Raw genomic sequence first — 23,257 nt, 5'->3', positions numbered from 1 at the left:
TGTGTCTCTTGCAAACTGGTAGTTAGACCCTCAGACTTGGATCAACGAACTGAGTCATCAGTAAAATAGGATGCTAATTGATGGTTTAGAAAGACAAGCACTGTCAGCCTATGGTGGGGGAAAAAAACAGAGCCATCTTTATTACCTGTTGCTAAGTGAAAGGAAAATCTACATAGCTGATTTCAACGACATGAAATTCTACAGTAGGCAAAATTACAGAGCCAGGAAAATGACCAATGATTGCTTGAGATTCAGGGGAACTTGAAGATGTGTTGATGAACAAAACAGAAAAGGTCTTTCTAGAAAGCAAAATCACCCTGTACTGTCTATAATAGAGGACACAGGTGCACACATTTTTCAAATCCACAGACCTTTGTGGCAGAAAAAGAGGTTTTTTCCTCCAAAAACTTTATGTATGGTTTTGTTTTGTCTTGTTTTCTTTTCTTTTTTATTTTTTCTTTTCTTTTCTCTTCTTTTCTTTTCTTTCTACAAAAGCACTTAGGTTGATGCATCCCAGAATGGGATACAGCCTACGTGAGAAGACTCAAACTACATTTTGAAACAGCCTGACTGCATTGGTATGTACAGATAAGAGCTTAATGCAAAAGAGTTTTCATATAAACACTCTGTGAGAAAGAACTCTAGTTGATCACTGTTTGCAGTGGGAAATGACTGAACAATTCTAGTACTTCTATTGTCTTACTTTTCTATCATTGTGATTAGACACCATGACAAGCACTACTTATAGAAAAAAAATGTTATTTGGGGCTTACAGTTTCCGAGGATGAGTTCATGACCATTATGGAAGAGAAAATGGCAGCAGACAGGCAGGCATAGCACTGGAGCAATAGCTGAGAGCTTACATCTTGAGGCACAACCATAACACAGAAAAAGCTAACTGGAAGAGGCATGGGCTTTTGAAACCTCAAGGCCTACTCCCAGGTGCCATACTACCTCCCCCAGTACACATCTCTGAACCTTCCCCAAACAGTTTCACCAACTGGGGACCAAGTATTCAAATATATGAACCCTAAGTGGGCTACTCTTATTCAAGCCACCACAGCTGTACGAGTATCCTAGAATTCTTTAAATGAAGCATGGTAGATGGTGAACTAAGTTTCTCATTGTTGAAGTGGAAAAATATAGACCAACAAGTGAAAGAAGCTAGGATGAGTCAGCTGATTCAGACTTGAAGACACGTCAGTATGGATAGTTACAGAGAATTAATATAAAATACTTATTACTATATTCTTATATAAATGGGTGTACTCACATTTCCCTACCCTGTCATCTGAGAGGAGAAACAACCCTCAGGAACATGCAGCATGGCTCACACCCACATGTTGGTCTCTAATATCATTTGTCAATAATGAGAACCAAGGCTCCTTAGAGAAATGGGTGGTTCTAGGATTGGAAAACAAAGCCTACAAAATCAATCTTCAATGTTTTATTATGATAGAAAGTAAAAAAAACTATTTTAAAAATTGGTAGGAGGATGTCAAAGGAATCAGGGTGCCAACAAAAAGAGCTTCCAATCTCTCTTTGTGAACAACAAAACAACAATAATTAAATCAACAATGATGTGTTATGACCCAAAGTATAAGATAAATGTCAATTACAAGAATAGCCAAATAAAGAGAGGAAAAATAACTCCCATGTGGAAGAATACCAACTAAAGTAGGTCTATCTATCTCCCTCCCTCTCTCTCTACCTTCCTCTCTCCCTAAAAAAATGGAATGCAACTCACTATTCTCTTTTTCATGGCTAAGCCTAGAGCCTCCATCTGAAATCACATAGTACAGAAGCAGGAGAAGGTGACTTTATGCAGGAGACACACTCTAAACATAAAAATGGATATATAGAGATAGAGATAGATAGATATAGATATAAAAAACTTGGATCCCTGATGTGTTTTGAGAATAACACCTGAATCTCTGTGATTGTCTTTCCAGAAAACTTATCACCATGGTCTCCTCCTATATGAGAAGCAGTACTATCAGGACTGTCAGTCATCTATGAAAGAGGAGATAAAATAACTAGCAGGAAAGAAGAGGAGAGAAATGGCAGCAAATGGCTGTGGTCAGAGGGATGTGTCTGAAGGCTGCCCACTCTCCCCCTACCTATTCAATATAGTACTGGAAGTCCTAGCCAGGGCAATTAGACAACAAAAAGAAGCCAAAGGGATACAAATACGAAAGGAAGAAGTCAAAATATCACTATTTGCAGATGATATGATAGTATACTTAAGTGACCCCAAAATTTCAACCAGAGAACTCCTAAACCTGATAAACAACTTCAGCAAAGTAGCTGGTTATAAAATCAACTCAAACAAATCAGTAGCCTTCCTCTACATGAAAGATAAACAGACTGAAAAGAAATAGGGAAATGACACCCTTCACAATAGTCACAAATAATATAAAATACGTTGGTGTGGATCTAACCAAGCAAGTGAAAGACCTCTATGACACGAACTTCAAGTCTCTGGAGAAAGAAATAGAAGATCTCAGAAGATGGAAAAATCTCCCATACTCATGGATTGGCAGGATTAATATAATAAAAATGGCCATCTTGCCAAAAGCAATCTACAGATTCAAAGCAAACCCCATCAAAATCCCAACTCAATTCTTCACAGAGTTAGAAAAGGAAATTCTCAAAATCATTTGGAGTAACAAAAACCCAGGATAGTGAAAACTACTCTCAACAATAAAAGAACTTCTGGAGGAATCACCATCCCTGACCTCAAGCTGTACTACAGAACAATAGTGATAAAAAAAACCTGCATGGTATTGGTACAGAGACAGGCAGGAAGATCAGTGAAATAGAATTGAAGACCCAGAAATGAACCCACACACCTATGGTCACTTGACCTTTGACAAAGGAGCTAAAACTGTCCAGTGGAAAAAGGACAGCATTTTCAACAAATGGTGCTGGTTCAACTGGAGGACAACATGTAGAAGAATGAAAATTGATCCATTCTTATCTCCTTGTACAAAGCTCAAGTCTAAGTGGATAAAGGACCTCCACATAAAACCAGATACACTGAAACTAATAGAAGAGAAGGTGGGGAAGAGCCTCGAATACTTGGGCACAGGGGAAAAGTTCCTGAACAGAACACCAATGGCTTATGCGCTAAGATCAAGAATTGACAAATGGGACTTAATAAAATTGCCAAGTTTCTGTAAGGCAAAGGACACTGTCAATAGGACAAAACGGCAACCAACAGATTGGGAAAAGATCTTTACCAATCCTACATCTGATAGAGGGCTAATATCCAAAATATACAAAGAACTTAAGAAATTAGACTCCAGACAACCAAATTACCCTATTAAAAAATGGGGTATAGAGCTTAACAAAGAATTTTCAACTGAGGAAACTCAAATGGCCGAGAAGCACCTAAAGAAATGTTCAGTATCCTTAGTCATCAGGAAAATGCAAATCAAAACAACCCTGAGATTGCATCTCACACCAGTCAGAAAGGCTAAGATTAAAAACTCAGGTGATAGTAGATGCTGGCGAGGGTGTGGAGAAAGAGGAACACTCCTCCATTGTTGGTGGGACTGCAAGATGGTGCAACCACTTTGGAAATCAGTCTGGCGGTTCCTCAGAAAATTGGACATAACATTACCTGAAGATCCAGCTATACCACTCCTGGGCATATACACAGAAGATGCTCTAACATATGACAAGGACATATGCTCAACTATGTTCATAGCAGCCTTATTTATAATAGCCAGAAGCTGAAAAGAACCCAGATGTCCTTCAACTGAGGAATGGATACAAAAAATGTGGCACATTTACACAATGGAGTATTACTCAGCTATTAAAAACAATGGATTCGAGAAATTCCTACGTAAATGGATGGTACTAGAAAATATCATCCTGAGTGAGGTAAGCCAATCACAAAAGAACACACATGGTATTCACTCACTGATTATTGGATATTAGCCCAGAACCTTGAAATACCCAAGATTCAACTCACAGGCCACATGAAGCTCATAAAGAAGGAAGACCAAGTGGGGGTGCTTCGGTCCTTCTTAGAAGGGGTAACAAAATACTCAAGGGAACAAATATGGAGACAAAGTGAGGGACAGAAACTGAAGGAGGAGCCATCTGAAGACCATTCCACCTGAGTATCCATCCCATGTGCAGTCACCAAAGGTAGATGCTGATGTGGAAGTCAGGAAATGCATGCTGACAAGAGCCTGATATATATGTCTCTTTAGAGGTCTGCAAGAGTCTGACATATTCAGAGGCAGATGCTCACAACTAGCCATTGAACTGATCATGGTTTTCCCAATGAAGGAGTTAGAGTGAAGACTGAAGGAGCTGAAAGGGTTTGCGGCCCTATGATGAGAGCAACAATACCAACCAACCAGAGCTTCCAGGGTCTAAATCACCAGCCTGGGAGCACTTAGGGAGGGATTCATGGCTTCAGCTGTATATGTAAGGGTGGAGGGTCCTGTCGGGCATAGCTGGGAGCAGAGATCCTTGGTCTCATGAAGGCTGGACGCCCCAGTGGGTGGGAATTTGAGGGTTGGGAGGTGGGAGGGCGGTATGTAGGGGCACATCTGCAGAGAAACAGAAGGAGTGGTGAGGGGAAAGGGTGTTCCTGGGTGGGGCGGGGAATGGAGTAAGGGGACAACATATGAAATGTAAATAAAAGATCCAATAAAAAAAAAAGAAAAGAAAAAGGGATATGTCTGTGTGAACATGTTTTGATGAAAGGCATTGCTATGAACAATGAACACATTGATAAAAATTCAAGTGCCATCAGTCATCAAAACTGAAGAGAGCCTGAGAAACTCACAATTCAAGGGGGTCTAAGGAAAATGGCTGTAAAGTGTGAAGTCATGTCCTACATGAGAGCCTGGAGTAGAGAGAAAAGACATTATGTCAAAGCTAAGTAAATGTGAATAAAGCAGGAACTTTTAGTTAATAATGTTGTGTTTGTGTTGGTTTATGAGTTGTAACAACTGATATAATACCAATACAAACATTCAGAGTGAAGCTGTGTATAACATACATGGAAACTCTTTACAATTTGTCTGGAAACCAAACCCCTTGCCCCTCCCTTTTTTTTAACTGTTTTATTTCCAGAAATGGAGATAAAACTCAAGGCCTTACAGGTATTTGGCAAGCACTCCTCCACGGAACTGCATTCCCAGGCCTAAAATCGGTTTTTAAAAACAACCTTTTTGACTCATTCCAATTACACATGCCTCTTCTGATCATTTGGAGACATTTTCCTTTTGTGTTTTTAGTACAAGGGATGAGATAGGAAAGAACAGAAAGGGAGGAGGAACATGAGTCAGGGTAAACAGCTAAGGCTGTCTCTACAGTCAACTTTCAGCATGTCAGTCTATCTTTGGCCACATAACAACTATCTAGAATAACAGTCAGTGGCTTACAGGTAAGGCAGGCATTGTCTAAAAGCCAGACTCACCTCTGGATTCTTCCATTTTGATGAAATTCTAGCCTTCTATGCACAGCTGTGCAGCGTCTCACTGGTTCTTATCTGGCAACCATCTGGGACCCTTTTTAATAGCGATGATGATATTCCATGAGACGAGTGTCTAACAGACACTATGGATTTCGCTGAATAGATAGATGATAGATAGATAGATAGATAGATAGATAGATAGATAGATAGATAGATAGAAAGTTTTCTTTATTTCTTAGATTTTGCTACCCTATCATTTTATCAATTATGAATCTTTCACTTATCGTGTCATAAAACTAAACCAATAGATACTTAAACAAAATAGGACATTATAAAGTCACATAGCTGAGAGGGCCTGAGATAGATCTGACCAGGTAAAATTCAATTTATGAACCCAAGTACTATCCTCAGGACCTAGTGAGTGTCCATCTCTTAGGACTTTGATTCCAGCTCCATTTCAAGTTCTGTGTAGTGGCCTAAACAACTGAACTCACATCTTCCCAAGTTCAAGATCACTGTCTAGAGAGCCTGACTTTTGCATCACAGGTATAGAGATTAATACATTATGTTTTCCTGGTTACAAATGGAACAGAGGTCTCAGAAGTATGGATGCCCTTATGCATGACCTCAGATGGAGGTGGTTGTAGAAGTAATATACACACACACACATACAAACACACACACATACACACACGACACATAAGCTGAGATGCAGGAACACAGTTCATCCACCAGAAGATAGCCTAAAATGAAAAATGGAGGAAGAGTATCAAGTATCCAATCAAAGCAGAAAGCTATTGCTGACAAGCACAAAAAGATGTGGAACCCTAGAGTACCATCCTCTTTCACAGCCAATCGTTTTCTTGAAGTATATCCTTCCATCATCCGGTGTGTACATGATAGATCTGCCACATTCAGAACCATTCTCCATTGTCTGCATCACCCACACAATGCACTGCTCTACCCTCCTTGCCTGTGTCAGCCCACACTTCTGTCTCATCCACACTACAGGAATTGATGGGGAAAGAAGGAAAATACATTAGACCACAGAATTAAAATTTTATGCTAGGATATTGTGCAAAGACCTTTCCTGTGTTTTCACTGTTAAGAGAATGGGGGTATTTCAAGGCATCTTCCAGAATATGTCGATTCCTAATCTGGTTTTGACTAGATACCTTATGAACTTCAAAGCTCATTTGCCCTTCTCTGTGGGTCAACTACTTGTCTGTAAAGTGAAGGCAACAGATTTAAAAAGAACATGCAGGCTCTAACCAGAAATAATGTCATGACAAACTGCCAAAACCGTGCCCACACTCTAAGCCACATACCAACTTTCCCTGAGTAATTCTTTTTCTATTCATGGACAAGGAAGGATCTGTAGTAGCACACATGTGCAGTGTAAGCAACTCAGGGAGGTTCATAAATCACGTTATGATGCTCCTGTGTGTGCAGTGGGCATTCAAGAACTGATTGCTAACAGAACAAACAATAACAGAAAATGTATCTAAGGCAATGCAAGAAAATGAATATTAATTTTTTTTTACTTCTTCAGGTTTTATATGGCAACTCCTGGCTGGAATATTTTTCTCCTCCTGATGTTGGTAACAGGATCCAGTAGTTGGAATCTTGGTCTATCACTACAGCAATCTCCAGTGACAGCCTGTCCTTGGTTGTGGGAGCTGGCTCCCTTGCAGATTTCTGAAGGTTGGCAAAGTCTCCATTTTCAGACAGACTGCTAGGAATGTCAGTGTCAAGGTCAAGCAGGCTCAAGTCTCTATTTCTACAGTGGAAAGGATATAAGTGTATGAAAGTTAAAGCTTCATTTCCCAGGTAATTTGGGTGATCTGAGTGCTGTGTTATAGTATTCCATGCAGAGTTATGGGTCCAGAGACCTCTAGTAAGGTCTATAGGTGTTTCCTGTTCCACTCAGCTTTTTCTACCCTTTGCCACTACTGGCCATAATGAAGCTAATTAGTCATTTCAGAACCACGGGTCCCTAGCACATCCATCTTCCCAGGCTGTCAACAGCTTCAAAGCTAACTTGGTCTTGGCCTCTGGCTCTGTCTCACCAACACATCTGTTAGTGGCCTCAGTCAGCAGACTTTCCCTTGGTAACATGTTCTACAAGTTAGTACCTCCTTTGTGTGTTAACCAAGCATTTTAAGCCCTTTAGCACTTCTTCCCTAAAGCATTGTACTCAGCTACCCCAAGGCTAGAATGTTTAAACATTTTTTGTTACTGTCACTCAACAGCTTTTTTAAAAATGGTCCCCAACTTTTAAAGAATGAACTCAAACTGCTTGCCTAGATTCATTCTTAATCTAATTGTGCCCCAAGCCTTTCTAATGTTCTCACAGAGGTATTCCTGAGTAGCAATTCAGAAGAGGAGACCCACTGTGCTCTCCAACCTCCAGCTCTTGACTTTATTGTCCCTTCCACCTAGAAAACCATCCCCTTCTTACCTCTAACTCTGTCCAACTGGTCTACCTTCTCCAATATATCTTGATTTCTCCTTTGTCAAAATGAATCTCATTCCTTTGCTTTTCTAAACACTGTACTTTATATCAGGTGTAACATTTGCACTATTTGTCTATTTGTATGCATGTCATGACTGCTGGGCATGCAACTGTGGTACCACAATCCTATCATCTCATCCCCGGATAGCACAAATGATCTAACTCCTTCCCAGTGACTTTTACACGCATTCTCTCCTTTGATCTTCAAAACTACCCTACATGCAGCTTCTATTATTTTTACTATATCATTTAATAGAAAAAGAACTTGAGCACAGAGAAATTCAGTGTCCAATCCAGGGACATGCAGGTAGTGAGGGATGCTAGCCTGCAGAGGTCTTGGGTTTCCCACCATAGCACACAACTAAGCACAAGACAATGAACACACTCTGGGCTGCCCAGCTAAGACACTAAACTAAATTTCTATTCAACTAATAATAAATGAATAGAAACAACTGTTCAGCTGCAGCATATTGTTCAAACCAACTCAGAGTCTCTGCCTCCAATCTCATACATTTTGATGGTATTCATGTTTTTCCTTTTCTGCTTGTTTTTAAAACAGAAAGTTAGTTAGACCTTAGTCTCAGTTCTCCCTGTAGAAAATGGCTTTGCCTCACTTTTTTCAGGGCTGCCCCTCTCTGCCTGCTCACACACTTAAGTTATGCAGCTCCTTCGATAAAGATATCTCTCCACACACCATGATGCAGAGTCCTCACATCAGGAAGCTTGTAAGAAATTTAAACATGGGATAAAGACTTATTAGCAGAGTTCTGAGCCTGTGTCTTTTCTTCTTCATTCTCATTAATCTGTTTTTTTAAGTCTTTTTTTAACCAGATGATTGAATAATGACACATTTCTTTTGTCACAACTTGAATGCAATGACTGTGCTCCAGACCTACAGGTGAGTGCATACTCTGGGAAAGTGACAAGCCAGCCTTATTGCTTTTGTGTGGGAAGCATTTCAAGTAGCAGAGAGAAGCAAGCCCCATCAACTTCAGGCATGGAGACGCATATACAATGAGTGGCATTTCTTTTCTGCGGGAACATTAATTAATCAAGCAGAGTTGACAAGGATAAGTAGTCTCAAAAGGCTGGGAAGCAAAGGTTCCTGCTGGTTTCTAAATGGTCGAGGTATCTTTCCCAGAATCCTGCTTGAGAGCACTGCTTAGAATTTCATTGAGTACTAACTCGCTTTCTAATGTTGCCATAGCAACATATGTAGGTGAGGAATTGTTGTTGTTGTTTTGTTTTGTTTTGTTTTGTTTTCTTAGTCTGCTTGCTCCATTTTTTTCAGGTTGCCAGGTAAAACATTTGAAGGAAAAGCCTTTTTTGCGTTAATGAAGAACAAGAGATGTGCTGGTGCTTTTAGACTGAGATGCTATCTTGTGTGGTCCATTTTCTGAGATGAGTTGGAAGTGTGGGACTTGCATATTTTCACAATCCTGTGAGGAAGGGCAGAGTTTTACACCGTTTTCCCAATTTTAAAAGCAAGAAAAGTGAAAAACAGAGAGAAAACTCATGAAAAACACCTAAGGGAAGATTCAGGGAAAACATATGAAAGATCTAAGATTGCAAATGAAGACCATAATGGTGAATGACACCATTTTGTAAGGACCAGCAACTAATAACATAACTGCCCTTCTTCTTTGCTACTGCATGTTAATCTCAGTCAATCCCAATAAAAATTCTGGGAGGAAACTATGATGTTTGGACTTAGAGGAGTAACGGACTGCAAAGGAGACTGTAAAATGATGAGAGCAAACAGCACAGGAAGAACTGGTGGATATAACAGGTAGATTCTGGAATACTACAAAAATCACATAATATGATCTTCTTAAAGGTATGGTCAGTCTGTGGTGGGAGGTGGGAATAGATGCAAGGGTGGTGGCAAGGACCGCCTAGAGGCAACTACAGAGGTTCATAAAAAGGGTGAAAGCCAGGATGGGAAAAAACCAGAGGAAGTGATCAGATTTCAAGCAGAGAGCAAAGATATACTTGTAATACTTGGATGTGAAGAAGATGAAGAAAAGTCAAGGATAACTTTGTGGTCTGGGACTTAAATGGAACTGCTATCGAGGAAAGGTAGTCTGCAGCTGTTGCAGCTTTGGCAGGAATAAGGAGGTTTGAGAGACTTTCAGCTTGAGAAGATGATCTGTCTTTCGAGTGGAGGTGTCAAGTAGGCAGCTGGCTATAGGAATCTGGAGTGTGAAAGTGGCCCTCTAAAGTTGTCACATTGCTGGCACATAGAAAGTAGCTATCGTCACGGGACAGGATGGGTTTGGATATAGTCACAGGACAGGATGAGGTTTGGATGGAAACGTGAGAAAACTGAGCCTATTCCAGTGGTAAATCAGAAGGAGGAGGAAGATCCAGCAAACAGTTCAAGTAAAGGTGATCATGGAGACAAAGCAAGCCAAGCATGGACAGTGTGTCAAAAAGGAGCGCCCGTGTCCAATCATTGCTAACCACTCAAGAAAGATACAGATTAATGACTAAGCACACACTGGAACAACACGGGTGTCACAGGTGATGTTGATAAGGGTGATTTTCAAGGACAGATTTGCAAAAATGGCAGGATCAAGAAATATTAGGATCGTGCACATTGGAGATAATGAACATACATACAGTTTTCACAAATCTTGGGAAAGATTTGTGAAAAAGAATGAGAGGACAAACTGGTAGGGAGAAAACTCACTGTTTGAAGAGGGGAGACCAACTGTCTGATCATAAGAAGGCTCCAGGAAAGAGAGAAAGGCAGCAGTGACACTGAGAAGGGAAGAGTAGCTGTGGACATAAGCTGAAAGAGCAAGATGGTGGCAGTGATGTAGGGCCCAGGAGAGGCTGGGATCAGCTTTACACAGGAAAGCTGGAGGACAGAGGACGAGGTGCAGGTGCTGGCAGGGATCCTCAATGGAAGCCTCTTCTAAAGGCTCTAATGTTCTCAGTGCAGTAAATTATAATCTCAAAGCAACGTGGAAGGAGAAGGTGTTGAAGGTTGGAGGTGTGAAATAATTGTCACTTGAAGACACAAGGAGGGGTCCTTCACTGACCTTTGAGTTTAAAAAATAAGCACTTGGCTACTCGTGGTGGCCAAGTTATGGAACATGCCTACAAGCCCTTTGGTAGCTGAATGAATTAAAAAATACACATACACACACACACCATAGTAAAGTTTTATTAAGCCACAAAGAAAAATAGACTATATCATTTTCAGGAAAATAAATGGATAGATCTAGAAATCACTTGGTTGTGTGAAACAATCGAGGTGGATATCACATGTATTCTCTTCAGCATGGTATCTAGCAGAACAAGGAACATGAAAACAAAGGGAGGTTTGTCATACATGTGAAGGAGAAAGGGTAGAGGGTTGGTGAGCAGAGGTTAGTGTAATCCAAGTGTCTTACATAAATGCATAGAAATGTCACAACAACTCATGTTTATCATAATTAATACATGCTAACAGAAATAATCAACAAAACAATAAACCCTTGAAATTACAACTGTGATAACATTCATTCTACCCAATGTGGGAAAAAGTGAGAACTCCTATGACTATTACAGGGATTTGCTTCAAACTTTAAACTTGAGAAGGTAAGTTTCTTGCATCCAAGAAACAACTGAAATATTTCCAAGCAGGATTTCCCAACTATTGCCTATGGCTGAGATAATAAAGGCATAGGCTATCAGCCTTGAGGGAAACACCATTAAAACCCTTTCCCGGATATTAGAACTCAGGGCTAAATCTAGACTTTCTTCATTTACTATGAGAGCAGTTGTAGCTGAAATCAAAAATAAGAGGAGGAATCAAGGACATTAATTAAAACCACAGTACAGGAAGCAAAGGGGGAAAGAGAGAAATTTAAAACTAGTGTGGAACACTTGGTCAGGATGTACACTGAATGAAAGGCAAGATCATGACTCCAGAATTCCAGGGACAATTGCTATGGTTTTCCATGGACAACAGAAGTCTGTGTCTGGGGTAGAAGAGACCTGCCCCACCTATTGCAACATAATGTCCATCAAAAATTGCTATAAGAAGGAAAATGCCCAGTTGATAGAGGTGTGGCTCTCCATTACTGTGGCTTAAAATTTAGTCTTTCTACCACCAACTGGCCAGTTGCTCAGTGATCCCTAACTACTACTGAAAAACCAGTCAGAAGATGTTCACAGCCTTTTATACAATCTAAGGATACCACCTCATCAAAATGTTGTCCTCTTCACATCTTCTCTGGAGCTTCAAGATCTTCTAGCTGATGTATCAATAAAGCATTCCTGCCCATCTTCTCAGGAAGAGCTTATCTGAGCCAAAGGAGTGGAGAGCAGTCATGTGGGAATTAGTAGGTTTGCACTAATGTTGCTGTGTATCAAACTGCCCCAAAGCCAATATATTTAACACTCTTCCTAGCTCACATTTTCTGTGACTAGAAATCTGGACACTGCTTAGATGAGTCCTCATAAAAGAGCAGAGTACAGGATGGTCTTTTTTTTAACTCAGCTACATGGGGTTGGGCATTGAGCTCAGTGGTAAAAAGCTCTCCTAGCAAGCACAAGGTCCTGGGTTGAGTTCTCAGCACAACAACAACAACAACAACAACAACAAACAACTAGTCATATAGCTTCAGTCATGGCACAACTTAAATAGGGAGGATTTTCCTCAATGTTCATGTGTTTGTGGGTGACATTCAGTTCTTTGAAGACTAGTGAACATAATTCCTCAATTTTAGAAGGCTGCATAGTTCATCAGTACCTTCTCTATGGAGAAGTCCACGCCATGACAGCTAACTCCATCTGAAAAGCAGGTGAACAGAAGAGGAGTGGGTGAGGGCAGAACAGAGCTACAGATTCATTCTCTCTGTCTCTGTCTCTGTCTCTGTCTCTGTCTCTCTCTCTCTATCTCACTGTCTCTCTCTGACTCACTCACTCTCTCTCTCTCTCTCTCTCTCTCTCTCTCTCTCTCTCTCTCTCTCACACACACACACACACACATCTTGGAAGTGAATGATATATCCATCTGTCTCCTTCATTCTTTTACTAGAATCCAAGTACTATATGTGCCCCTAGTCAAGGCTGGGGTGAGACAATGCATAGATTGTACATTGATGAGATACCAGCACACAGAAACCAGTCAGACCCACTTTAGAGGCTGCCTGTTATGACAGTGAACTCAAACTAGGTTGTCAGTGCTCCTAGAAAGTTCTCCTTCACACCTTTGGCCTCCACTCCTGGCTCTGAGAAAAATAAAGCCAAGAAATGAGAGGAGCCAGCATATGCCTCCTAACTTAGAGGTCTGACCCATCAGTTGACAAATGAGAATGTTCACTTTTCTTTCCTCTTCCATTTTCCCATGTGTGTAAGTAGTATGAATGTGCATGTATGGTTTTGCATGTGTGTGTACATATGCCTGCATGCAGAAGCCCAGGGTGGCTGTCATAAATCATCCTCAATCATTCCTCCACATCACTCTCCAAGGTGGCATCTCTCAATTCAAACCCAGAATTTGGCAGTGTGGTTGGTGTTTTGAGTGAGTTTGCTCTGGAGATCCTGTCCCCACATTCTGAAGTTGCAGTTGCAGGCAGACACCACATCAACCAGGCACTTAAGTGGGCCTCTGAGAATTCAAACTCCAGTCCTCATGCTTGTCTGGCAAACAGTTTCACTGACAAGCCATCACCCAGCCCTAGTCTCCCTTTGTAAAGCAGGCAAATCTCTAATTATAGATTCGGTTCCCACTGTGCAGTCTGCTGGAGCTCTCAGCTCCCTTGGGCTCACAAGGTCCCTCAAGAGGCTTCCTCTTTACAGATCTGTAAGCTTATTTATTGTCCATTCTACCACATCTCCCCCTCTGAAGGCCTACATTGCATTAGGGAGGCCATGCCTCCTTCTGTCTTCTACTAGATTTCTCATGGAAAGTGAGGGAAGGATTCCTTTTTCTCTCACTCAGACTTTAACCTATTCTACTTCCATCAAAAGGGACATGGACGGCAAAATTAAATAATTTAGAATGTTTCCAAGCTTTAGTTGTGATGAATTCCACCATGCAGAAGTGATCACTGGCCTAGGCATTGTTTATATGTCATGGGCTGACATATAAACCCTCTGAGAGGGAAAGATCACTTTCCTTCCTCATAGCTTTTGCAGCTGCAAATTGGATGGTGGGGTAAGTGGTAACTGCTTCCCATACTTTAGAGCCTCATAAACCTTTGGTCTCAACTCATTTTCCTTTTTGCTTTGCAACCCTGGACTCGTATCTGAGCCTCCTGTGCTTGTTACACAGGAAAGGTGGGGGTGGTGGAGGAGAGTTTATACAATGTGATTCCTGCCAGAGATCAGAGGCCAAAGAGCTGCACTATCCTCCCAGAGACTCCTGTTCTCCTCTCAATTCCCAGTCTCTCTTGTTCCTCTGAGCTTTGCTTCAATCCTTTCCTCAATCCTTTTCCCAAAAGAACTTACCTTTCAAATGTAGCCTGTCAGAAAAATCTCCTCCAGAGGGCTCTCTGGTGGAAGATCAGAGTGTCTTTGTGCTAGGTCATTCAAGACCCGAGAAGCCTATGAGCCATCCATCAAAAATGCCTCTGTGGTTAAAAATGGACACATAGAAATACCTTGAAGTGTCTCTCAGATTTAATCCCACCCTGTAATCGTGCCAATTCCCAGCTCCAGCTAAGCCAAATCATCCATTTTATCCACTCCTGTTCCCAAGCTGTTGAAAATTAGAAATGCCTGCTGTCCAGCCCCCATTACAAACTGTGATCAGCACCACTTGCTCACTAACCTTTTTATTCATTCTTATTAACTATCTAGCCTGCTCCAGATGGCAGCAATGTAAGTCTATCTTACACTCTCTAATACCCCACACACTTTCTTCATAGCCTCTGCAGGACTACAGTCTCAATGCCCTTTACCTCAGCTCCTCTTTCCTGTACCTCAGACAGCTGGCTTGCTTCCCCCCCACCACCTGGCCTCTGCAATACGCAGAGGAGGAAATGCATCCATTTTCTATTGTTAACTGTGAACTTTTTAGCTCATCCTTTATGCCTAATATTTGATCACATCAGCTCACTCCTCTCTATGTCAGCGGTTCTCAATCAGTGGCTCATAACCCCTTAATCCCTCATAATCCACACTCTCTCCAGCCACGGATCCACACACTCTCCAGCCACGGATCCACACACTCTCCAGCCATGGATCCACACACTCTCCAGCCACGGATCCACACACTCTCCAGCCACGGATCCACACACTCTCCAGCCATGGATCCACACACTCTCCAGCCATGGATCCACACACTCTCCAGCCATGGATCCACACACTCTCCAGCCATGGATCCACAGCCTTCCTCTCACTCTCAGCTTTCTAGGTGTCTATTTTCAACATTTAATGGAAAAATCTTTCTCAAGTGTCTGACATCCCCCATCACCTGTTATGTCTTCCACAGACTTATGTTTTGAATGCTTGTCAAATTGCAAGGCTATTTTGAGAAACTATGCAACATTGAGGGGGCAAGAGGCTAGTCACCAGGAGTGGTCCTTTGAAGATTAAAGGCTGCTTGCTCTCTGCTTCCTGGCTCACCACAGTGTCAAGAACCCCTCTGCCACTAATCCCTGCTAACATGAACTCTGCTGTTCCTTCCCTACTATACTGAAAACCTGAGGTAAAATAAACTTCTCCCCCTTTAATTTGTTCCTGAGAGATACTTTGTTCACAACAGGGCAAAAACATCATCTAGTCTCATTTCCATCCTTTTCTAACCACCCTTGAGCAATAGTAAACATAGATATTATTTCTTCTGCCTTCAGCTCCTCCTTTCTCTATGGTTCACCTCCTCTGCCTACCACTACCCTATCTACTCTTAGCCCTTCAGTGTAGAGATGTGTTGTAGGGGGCTCCTCTTTTCTTTTCCCATCTTCTCTATCTTCCATTCTTGCTAGACAATTAAGCCTGTTCCCTTGGACTATTAACCATATCAACACCAGCTAGCTGTTTTGCTAGAGCTAGCATCCTTTGTGAACCTCGGATCCTTCTGAGACCTATTTTCTATAAAATACAACCCCATACTTCCTCACCTTCACTGGTACCTTAGATATTCTAGAACTATTCAGAAAAGAACTCATCACTCTCCCCACAGCATCCTGAGCACTCTGCTTCACCTGTCTCCTCTTCTGTTCTCCTTTTCTTTATCTCCTCCCCCCAACCTCCTGCAGTGGCAATGCTCTCCCATAGCTTCCTGTGTAGAATTCCAGTTCCCCACGTTATCACACATCACACCATCATCAGACTTACTGAGTTCCTTTCCACTCCAGCATCATCTGCAGCACTGATCATTGGGGCATTATGGCTGGAAATTGGTCTTGAGTCTTTCATCTTCCCTAAATGGTGTATATTACACTGCAATAACGGATTTCAGTCATGAACAGTGATATGGGATCACTGGAGAAGTCCAACCAGTGAAAGAACACCTGAGTGGAAGCCATAGCAAGTTACAACCAAGCAGAGAGATGTCCTGACTTCTTCCAGCATCTGGCTAAAAAAGGAAAGGCCAGAGGTAGGGATGGCCAGTCACATACACATGTGCTCCTTAACTGTTGAAGCCTGTGAGAATGAAGACAAGACCTTAAGGACTTTAAACCAGAAGAATATATCTTTAATCTTTCCCCAGAACCATCAGGAAGGTGTCCTGCAAGGTACTGTCTCTGTGTGCATCCTGAGAATGTTAGCAGATGTGAATGACTGACTTTTTTAGTTTGAGGGGAGGGATGAAGTAGGGGAGGACTGTGGCCATGGAAATAGACACAACACATCTGGGAATCCTTTTGAGTTGAAAATCAGAGCTTATCTCCCAGGTATTTGTCCCATCCTGAAAATTATTCCTGTCTTAGTCTTACCCTCGTGAGAGCAGCAAAGCTGGGAACTCTAACGGAGGACAGAGTACAAACACGATATTGTCTCCAGTCCCCTTCAGCTGCTTCCAATGTTCTTGTGATTTATCAAAATATCAAAAGAGACAGGAACACATTTCTGATCTAAGTATGTTTCTCTGTTGTCAGTGAACTTGTGAGGGCAGAGAGTATCAGATGGTCACCAGCCAAGCGAGGCCCACTTTGTGCCCCTAAGGGTTCAGACACATTCATCATGCTCCACCTTCTGCCTGAAGGAGCCGCAGCATAAGATCTCAGGGCTCCTGCCTGCTTCAGCAACCTTACGTAGACGCATGCAGCCCACTCCCACCTCCCTCCACATCACATCTATCATTTCTCTTCCTAGTTTCATCAAGATTTATAGGGATGGCTGGCAGCAAAGAGTCAGCAATGATTAACTGGAAGAGATACCGCTAAGTCACAGAACAATTCCCTTCTTTGGCAGTCTGAAGAAGGCATCTCATTTCTCCAGGTTATTTTAGTATTTGAATCTTAGTAATAAATGAAACCCTGAATTCCTTTCTCCATTAGACAGTGAGACAGATACCATCTAAATTTGGGGGCTGATGCAGAACTGGGAAGATGAAGAAACTTTTCAATGGGCATCTCCTACCAAGTAGCCTCTTCCTGCACCATGACATTTCATCTCATTTTGTGGGCCACCAGAGGCTCTGCAGTCATCTCTCAGGTGATAGGCAAAAAAAAGAAGCCTCAAGATTTCTGGTTTATTCAAGAAACACCTGGGAAAGAGACCTTAGCCCTCTAATCAGCATTGATCAAATTACATTTTTCCAAATTAGCTCAATCTTCCCCTAAGATCTCAGTGCGTTTGGCAATAACACTCAGAAAATCAAGCAAGGGGCGGGGAAATTTTCTCAGTTAGTAAAATTCTTGCCTCGTAAGCATGAGGGCCTGAGCCAGAACCCTAATACCCACATTGTTAAAAATCTGGGTACAGTAGCCCATTCTTATAATCCCAGTACTGAAAAATAGGAGACAGGCAGATTTTGCAGGCTCACTGGGCATCACCCTACTGACAAATGAGGCAGGTGGGAACGGGCAGAGACAGTCAGATGGCCATTAGCCGAGCCAGGCTAGCTTTGCTAACTGGATGGTTTGGTGTATTTACCATTATTTCACTGTATTCTCCTCTTTCTGCCTGCAGGTGCTGCATCTAAAAATCTCGGGGCTTCTGCTCCAGCAACCTTATATAAAACTATGCAGCCTATTTCCCCCTCCCTCTGTGTCACAGCTATTATTTCTCTTCTTCGTAGCCTAGACTAGTCAACTGGAAGCATCTTAGCTAGTGACAGTCTCAAGAAAAAGAAATTTAAAGGTGGACATTGCATGAAGAACAACACCCAAAGTTGTCTCCTGGCCTCCATGTGTATGCATATATGCATATGCAGACAAAACAGAGGAGCAAGCATGCACACACACACACACACACATACACACACACAGAGCAAGCAAACTAATTAGGTAGGAGCAAGGTATAATAAGCCTATTCTTGTTAATTACTCCATAGATATTACAGAAGATATCTACAGAGACACACTCTGATCCACTGGGAGAGAAGTAACTAGACACTTCTAGACACTGGGAGAACTTTGCTAGTTAAGACTGGCAGCCTTCATGCCTTCATCTGTTTAGGCCCCTAGAATCTCTATGGTTTGATTCCATTAAAACTTTATCATTGAAGAAACTCATTGCTTGCAGATATTTAAGTACTTATTAATAGAATTCCATATCCACGCTGGTTCCAAAATACAACAACCATGCACAGTACTTCCTGGGATTCCTGAGTATTTAAAAAAGAAAAGAAAAGAATTACTTAATTATTTTTAAAAAAGAAAATGGGGGGAGGACACTGGAGAGATGGCTCAGCAGTTAAGAGCACTGACTGTTCTTCCAGAGGTTCTGAGTTCAATTCTCAGCAACCACATGGTGGCTCACAACCACCTGTAATGGGATCTGACGCCCTCTTTTGGTGTGTCTGAAGACAGCTATAATTGTACTCATATACATAAAATAAATCTTTAAAGATAAATAAACCCATGAAATAAAGACCAAGGCAGTAAAATGCCTATCTATTTTCTTGCTTTGAAGGACATTTAACCATAGTAAGCATCTTGGTTTCCACACCTGTAAAATGGATGGCAAGAATAGCCACTATCTCATAAAGCAAGTTTCTCGATCTTGGAGTTGTGACTTTCTGGGATCAGATGATCCTTTGCTGTGGAGACCGTCCTACATATTGCAGGATTCTTGGTATCATCCAGCAGCTCCAACAACCTTATTCTAGCAGCATCTCTCTTTTGCCAAGTTATGATCTTCAGAATGACTCTACATATTGTCAGAAGTCCCTCTTAAGAGGCAGAGGTCACCCTTGCCTGAGAACCCACTGCTGCAGAGGAATAAAGGAGGCAGGATATATAAAGTACTTTACCCTGATCCAGGCACACAGAAGAAGCTCCCTGCCCTGACTTGGGAAAAGATACGTGTTCTATAGCAAAGGAGTCTGCTGGCAGAAACCCTAAGAAAGTTTGCCTTTCTGAACCACTCCCATTCTTCAAAGGCCTTGGTGAGAGAGTCCAGGTGGCAGAGACCACCTGAAAAACATACAAGCACGTTCATTATTATCTCTCCCTCTTCTCTATTGACTGGTACAAGCAATTTGTTGGAAAATAGACTTTATTACCACCCTTCAATACTTGAATGCCTGCCCAGCCAAAGACATTATACACTATAGAGAATATTTTATGGGATTTTTACAAACAATAAAAATAACCCATCTGGTCTCACCCTTTTAATCTTTGCTTAGAGGCCATTTTGTTATAACATGAAAATTCTGGCTTCCCTGCTGCCCAGAAGAACACTACTGTATCTCCTTAACCCTTCAGTGCCCGGCATTGTTTTGCTGCTCTTCAAATAGTAAAAGCAGTGCTTGTGTTAACTAACAGCTCCCAAGAGATGGGTGTGAGTGATGGATGTCGTTATCCTAGACCTGACCTTCCGCTATCTGTCTGCACCCATTCAGTCAAGTTCATAGCAGTTGTTATGCTCCAGTCGCAGTGGTCCTTGATCTCACTCACAAGCCCTGCCCCCTTCCACTGTGGAAATCTAGATATGTGAAATAGTGGTTTCTCTTCAGTTTGGTTCTTTTTTTTTTTTTCTGAAAAAAGGTTCACTCATCCTTATACATGATGTTACCCTGGCTCCTAATCATCCTGGTGTCTTCATCTGAAGGAGTGTGGAGTTTTTGCCAGTAGACTTTTAAAAGACACTGCTTGGGTGATCCCATCCAAGAGTTGGTGGACCTGTATTACATAATAAGCCCATAATAAGATGTCTGTTCAGTGGTCTCAAAGACTCCTAAGCTTTAGGCAAGTAAGATCTCAGGTCTTTTCATGCAAATGCCCACCTGTAGAGTCTACACCTACCCTCTGTACTCTTGGGTCATTATTTAAACTAGAACATGTAATTATCTATTTATCCATTCCATTTCAAATATCAGGACCTTAAACAAAGACCATGATATTGAGACAACTTTGAGTCTCTAAGTCAATCTTCAGTTACTCCTCCTTCCCCCAACTTTTCTCAACATCTTTAAACCCTCTTAAATTGTGACTGAATTAATTCCTGTCATCATCAAAAACAGAGTGAGTAAATCATAGCCAACAACCAAAGTCCAACCACAATCTGCCTTTCTAAACAACATGCTTTGGAACATAGCCATGTTCATTTGTTTATGTATTATCAATGCTGCTTTCCTACCACCACAGAGACCATTAATTGAGCGTAGATCAGAAATATCTACCATCTGGTCCTTTACAGAGAATGTTTACCAAAACCCACAAACTAAGCCTTGAAGCACACAGAGCCTAAGTCAGGTTGCTATGAGTTTTCCATTTGTTTTAAAGTCACTAAGAGGTATGTTTAGAAATTGTAACTCCCAAAGTTTTGAATTCATGAACAAAAAAATGTGATCATTCAAAGAGGCTGCTTCTTGCCACAGATTATAATTAACTCAGAGATCCACAATCAGATGGGGTGCAGAGAGACTTTAGAGCACCCAGCCCTAAACAGGATGTCTTCATCCTTTCTCCTCAAGGCTCAGAGATCTATGCTAAAAAGGAGATGCTAGGTGAGTCCAAGGAAAGGGTGTTTTCCAACAGGCCTGGTGCATCTATGAACCGTCAGAGAGTGTAGCAGCATGCATAGAACCTACCCAGGCTCAAGCCAGATGGGGCTCCAGTCCTGGGAGGGAGAAGTTGATGATAGTCCCATCCCTAACCAAGAAGCTATTTGCAGTTGGCAAAGGGAAAACCAGTTTTCTCCAATGTAGTGTCACTGAGCATAACAACCAGACTCCAGGCCCCATGCCCAGAAGTAGTTGGCCAACACTAAATAAACTCCATGTTTGGGGGCTGGTCATTTATTTGGTTTGCTTTTAGTGTTTTTTTGTCATATTGGGTTTCATTTGTGTGTTTCCGTTTTTCTTTTTGGGAGTGTGGAGGGGAGGTAGGTGGGGAGGATCTGGGAGAACTTGAGAGGAGAAAAACATGGTCAAAATATATTAAATTTAAAAATTTAAATGAAATATAAATAAATAAATGTGATCATCTCTAGGCATTTTCTCAGAATGCAGGATACACTCTGATCTTGGTATAGCTTGACTCTAATAACTCCATCAAAGTAAAGAGGATTAATTAGTTAATTAATTGTTAATCATCTGATTCAAAATATGCTCATTTAAGTATAAAGGGAAGGAATAGGAGTAAATTCTGAAGGAAGAATAGAAGTCTAGAGATAAATTGATAGTAAGAAGCAGCCAGAGGCCCAGGATCAGAAAGGCTTCTGTAAAAATGAATGGACTGGCCCAGTGGAAGCTGATGAGTCCCACTCAGTGTGAGCCTGGATGTGTGGAGATGGGATATGCTCTCAAGGCAGAAAATTTGAAAACTTACCATGGTCACTGCTTGAAACAAGACTGCCTCTTTGTTGGCCCTGTAGACAGGTGATTAGTTATTAAGCCTAACAGCATTTTAGATTCCAACATCATTATACGGAAGTTAATTCTCACAGCCCTGAATCCAAAGAACTTATGGCCATTTGTCATCTTTTAAACTCTGGAACATTCTCTTGTATCCAACAAACAGTTCTCCCAGATGCTTCCAATGAGAGTTAAGCTGTCTAAATTGTTCAATGTAGAGTTAACTGTTCAAATAAGAAAATATATACACATTTGAACATACGGAGGTGCTAGACTACTATTAACAAATACTGAGCATAGAAACAAGCGAAGAAAGGTCATTTGTGGAAGAGAGAGAAGGATGGAAGGATGTTACAAGTTGTTCAGAGAACAGGGTTTGGGATCTGGCAACCTTGGATTACAATCTTCAAATATGAACTGATATTTCTATCCTAGATAGTTTCTGTTGCTGAGACCAACACTATGACCAAAAGCAACTTACAGGAGAGAAGCGTGTTTCAGCTTACATTTCTAGTTTTGTGTTCCATCACCAAAGAATGTCAGGCAGCAACTCAAGGCGGGAACCCAAAGGCAGGAACTGAAGCAGTAACCACAGCAGTGTGCTGCTTACTGGCTGTCTTAGTTGAGGGTTTACTGCTGTGAGCAGACACCATGACCAAGGCAACTCTTATAAGGACAACATTTAATGAGGGCTGGCTTACAGGTTCAGAGGTTCAGTCTATGGTTATCAAGGCAGGAACATTGTAGCATCCAGGGAGGCATGGTGCAGACAGAGCTAAGAATTCTGCATCTTCACCTAAAGGCTGCTAGTAGAATAGCTGACTTCCAGGCAGCTAGAATGAGGGTCTTAAAGCCCACTCCCACAGTGACACACCTACTCCAACAGGGCCAACCTTCTAATAGTGCCAGTCCCTGGGCCAAGCATATGCAAACCATCACACTGGCTTGCTTTCCATGGCTCACTTAGCCTGCCTTTTATATAACCCAAGACAACTTGCCCCAGCAAGTACTACCACCTACCATGAGCTGAATCTCCATCAACCATTAAACAAGAAAATGCCTCACAGACTTTAAAACAAGCCAGTCTGGTAGAAACACACACACATCACACACACACACACACACACACACACACACACACACACTTCCAACTGGGATTCCTTCTTCTCAGATGATCCTAGTCTGTATCAAACTGAAAAAGAAAAGAAAAGAAAAACCCTAACCAGCCTATCTTCCAAGCCTCAGTTTGTTCACCTGAAAAATAGAAATACTAACAATTTTCCATTAGAGCGACTACATAGAGGGACTACCTAGGGATTAATGATATGAGAGAGAGAGACAGAGAGACAGAGAGACAGAGAGACAGAGAGACAGAGAGACAGAGAGACAGAGAG

This window comes from Grammomys surdaster, unplaced genomic scaffold (assembly GCF_004785775.1).
Source record: "Grammomys surdaster isolate TR1022 unplaced genomic scaffold, NIH_TR_1.0 149, whole genome shotgun sequence".
NCBI classification, from domain to species: Eukaryota; Metazoa; Chordata; class Mammalia; order Rodentia; family Muridae; genus Grammomys; species Grammomys surdaster.
This window is presented reverse-complemented; position numbering follows the sequence as displayed.